The sequence below is a fragment of the Chrysochloris asiatica genome, unplaced genomic scaffold (assembly GCF_000296735.1).
Source record: "Chrysochloris asiatica unplaced genomic scaffold, ChrAsi1.0 scaffold00048, whole genome shotgun sequence".
NCBI lineage: Eukaryota > Metazoa > Chordata > Mammalia > Afrosoricida > Chrysochloridae > Chrysochloris > Chrysochloris asiatica.
The window spans coordinates 2821384-2825739 of NW_006408566.1; the positions used below are offsets into that span (position 1 = coordinate 2821384).

At 45.0% G+C, this 4356-nt stretch overlaps 1 pseudogene; it reads right to left on the reverse strand.

The window, feature by feature from the left end:
• Positions 1 to 2544: 2544 nt before the first annotated feature.
• Positions 2545 to 4356, reverse strand: part of LOC102829173 — a 90252-nt pseudogene continuing 88440 nt past the window's right edge.

Consider the following 4356-nt stretch of genomic DNA (forward strand, 5'->3'; position numbering starts at 1 on the left):
CAGGTTGTTAATGAGTCTTCCTCCAATCCTGATGCCATGTTTTCTGAGTGCTTTAGAGCCAATTAAATGGATAATGGAACAGATATGGGGTGCATAGGAGCCTACTTTAACCCATGATGGAGTAGATTTTTATTAGAAGATGTCATTTCATCTGTGATATGAACTAAAGTTGGCATATATGTGATGGTCAAGGAAAATAGGGAGCATTATATATAAATTTTCAGGACAGGAAGGAACTAGGTGTATCTGAACATTAAAAGGAAGTCTAGTAGAGCCAAGAAACTGGTTAAAGAAATCAGAAAGGTAGGTTGCAGCTAGTTCACATGAGGGCATTTCAGATTATAGCAGCATTTGGAATTTTTTGTTACTGTTGTTTCTGTTTGCAGTACGATGTCATTGGAAGGTTTTAAACTAAGGGGTGATGATACATAATTAACAGTTGTTTTGTTTTCTTAAATCCACAGAGCTTCAAGAAAGGTATTCAGTTTTTCTTTCTTATTATAGGGTTTCCATGATTCAGTATCTTTTTCACTGAGAAAAAGTATATATTCACTAATATTATTGAGACTATATTTATTTCTAAAATCTCTTCTTGTTCTTGTTAAGTGCTGTCACATTGTATCCGACTCATAGAAACCCTTTATAGGGTATCTAAGGAGTGGCTGGTGTGTTTGAACTGCCAATACTGTGGTTAACAGTCCAGTGCATTCCCATCACTAATTTTTAAACTATGATGACTCTGCCAATGGCTGTTTAACTGCAACAGTAAATAATTTTTAGATATATTATTTCTCAGTATATTTCTTATTCAACCCATGCAGAGTCCTGGAGACAGGGACTACAGAAATAGGAAGAGTTTGGAAGATTTTCAAAAGGTTAGTGAGTGTTTTGGAAGAGAAATGACTAAGACAACCATGCAAATCAGTAGAGTCCCAAAGGCTTTGTTGCTGAAAGAAATGATGCCAGATCTAAAAGAAAAACTGGCATTGAGATAAACCTTTAAATACCACTGCACATTTCTTATTGATTTCTTTGCTCCTGGATTTAACTAACATGCCATTCATGAGGGCACATCTGTAGAAAATCAACAAAACACTTTCTTTTCTACAAGCAGATATATAAAGGCAATTTGTCTTTACTAATGGTTGAAACAACTGAAGTTTACGAAACCAATCCATTCAGACTTACAAAACAGATATTGAATTAAAATAAGCCCATCCTAGGGTCAGTTTTGTGAAAAATTTTTAAGCTACATTTAAAAAAATATGTTTTATTGTGAATTATGTGATAGTTTACATGGGAGAACATTAGCTTTACATTCATCCTATCCTATATCGTTACATTGCCATGGTTACAATCCCATCCATGTATCACCAACCAATCAAAGGGTATATATAACCTGCAAGCCTGCCCCCTGGTCATCAGCACACAGCCCTCTCCCTTTCTGTGTCTAAAGTCCCTAACTGCTCCATCTCTCCACGTCATTGTCTCTGCCTCCATCCCTAGTGTCACTGTTTCTCTTGGTAGGTTCCAGCATTCCACTCTTCTCTCTTGATCATCCCATGGACCTCTGCTCATGGACTGCAAAGTCAATCACTCCCCTCCTTTTGCCACAAAATGTCACAGAAAGTCCCGATAGCAATTATTCACTATTGTGCCACAAGAGTGTTATCCCCATTTCCTTTAATCAGTCCCGCCTAGACAGATTGGATACTATTCAGTGGAGATTTTACCTTCCTCTTTCTGCATCCTCTGGATCAAGGCTCCCTCTTGAAAACTTGTAAGTCAGTCACTTCGTAGCACCCCATTTTGCGTAGCCAATGTCCAAGTTGCCCATCCTTGTCTACCCTGTGTATCGAGGGGTTAGGACTGATCCTTGCTGTGAAGATTTGTTCCCTTTTTTGAGCTACTGCATACATGGGTATAGGTCAAGTACTACAAATTGTAGTACAAATTGCTGATTACTTTTTTTTCTCTTCTTTGTTCTTCTAGTTGAATTCTTATCACACAGCCATTGAAGCCAGGTCAAGTGGGTATTATCTACAAGTATGAGTGTTCTTGTGCATATGCCCTCTCTTCTTATCAGCGGGATGCTTCACTCTTCATTCTATTCCTCTGTGGCTATGTCACTGACTCTGGGCCCACACTGCTGACCAGCCAGGTCTCCATCCAGATTCACAGGAATCTATTGATCATGGTAGGGCTTACCTCACAGCTTCATTGCTCTTTTTCTTTCACTTCACCTTATTGGTGACCAACATGGTCACCAGTCAGAGCACATGTCTGCTCATGTATTTCCATTGAGTCTTAGTCTTTTTTTTCTGGTCTCCATGGGTGTACACCTCAACTCTTGTTTTTATTGCTATTTGGTACAAAAGTTAACAAACAGAACCACGTTACAAGTGTTCCTTGTGTGGCTTTCCAGTCCAGTCACAGCTTAGTTCAGTAGCTTTCATATCTACTTTCTCAAAGGATGAACTAACAGGATTCCAAGGAGAGTTCATGTTTCTACCCATCAAGAACATTTTCTCCCAAACTAGGACATCAAGTTTTTTTGTCATTTGGTCTATAATGTGCATTCCCAATAAAACTATCATAGTTTCTCATTTGTAGCATGCTGTTAGATAAATGTTGATGAGATATAGGCCGTTTTCCTTCTAGTGTGGCCCATGCTCTATGCCTGGCTGCTAGCTGGTCCACAGGGAGAGTAAAGTGGTCCAGAGCTGCAGTATGTCTTCTGCACAATCAGCACGCTGGGTGGGTCGACCTCACTGGAACTCAAGAACCTTGGTTTGGAGGACAATACTGATGGCGGTGAGCAGGCGCACTCCTGAGGCAGCAGGCTGGAGACCCTTCGCATGTGGTACTTGGGAAGGTCATAGCTCCCTCTGTGGTAATTGGGCCCAGGCTGATCACTTGGTTTTAGTCTTTTGGGAAATGGCTCACCAAATTCCGTGGTGGCACGCCAACACTCCGGGTGGAGAAATAGTCCCTTCCAGGAGCAGTCCAGGAACTGTCATTCTTGGCCAGGTGGTCGACGGAGCCTTTGATGTGGCCACTGCTTGCGGGGGTTAAGTAGGGGTTTCAGCTTTGCCTCGGTTCTTTTGGCTTTGTCTACAGCAGGAGCGATGCTGGCCTTCAAGAAGCTCTCGGGGGGCACTGTGGTCTGGCGAGGGCAGCCCCCTGTCCTCCAGGGCTTTGCTGGGGCCGGTGAGCCTTCAGGTTACTGGTGACTAAAGTACTGGAGTCTTCCCCAAGGTCAGAGGAGCTTTACAGGGCCCCGGAATGGGGGTGGGGGTGGGGGGAGAGGCACTGTTTCCCCTTGTCGGCCGGCAGGGGTTTTGGACTTGGGCCTGGGTTTGTGGGGATTGGCCAGGGGTGGCATGTCCTTGCCAAGCAGGGCTGGTGGGCACTTGGTGCGCCGACTCCATGGCAGGGACTTGTTTCTACAATTCCTGTGGGTGTCTGGCTTGTACTTGTGCTCCAACCGCTGATGCATCATTAAAACTTCAGGGTAAAATGTCTTGAAAGCACAAAAGGGGCAGGCAATATTTGGGATTAAGCTTCTGCTCAAGGCAGCTGTGCAGGGCGCCCAGGGACAGATTCAAAGGCTTCTCCTGGCAGTCTTGGGGGGACTTGGGTTTGCAGTCACTGGCACCCTTGAGGATCTTCTTTCCGGGGCCGGCTTCTAGGTGGGGGGCACCGTCGTCGACGTGGGGAGCAGCACCCACCTTGGCCTTGCTTGACTAGGGCTCCGCCCTGGCCCTCCTTTTGAGCGGGCCCAAGTAGGCAGGGACAGGCGCTCTGTGCCTGCTGTCCTCTGCAGCATCCTTTCAGCAATACTGAGCATCTCTGTAAAGAGGGGAGAGGACAGCACTGCCTAGAAGTTTCTGGAAATCAGGAGGCAGCAACTTGGGTTGCTTTGAAGGGGGACTGCCTTTCACATCTTTAGTAGTGTGTGTGTGAGGGGGGGAGTGTGTGTCCTAGAGTCGCTGGGGTGCAGCGTCCGGCACTGGGGGACAGTTGGGGCAGAAAGTGCTCTGGGAGCAGCTGTTGCACCCTCACTCAGCCTGAGTCTTAGTCTTATAAGGGGGTTTGCCCTGAGGGGACCTGACCACTTACCTTGATGTGAGCAACTTGCTTTTTTTTGTAGTAGTCATTCAGACTCACGTTATTGTTTTGTATTTTTCCTATTGGTCTTTCTTTCAAAAAGTATCTTCTGTTCTTCTAGCCTATCCAGACTGATCTGTTTGTCCTTTCCAGTGGAAATGTCCCACCTCAGAAGATTCTGGATGGGGTTCAGGATTCCACCTATGGTCTTATGTAATGCAGAGGCTCCACAGGAGGCCTCCTTTA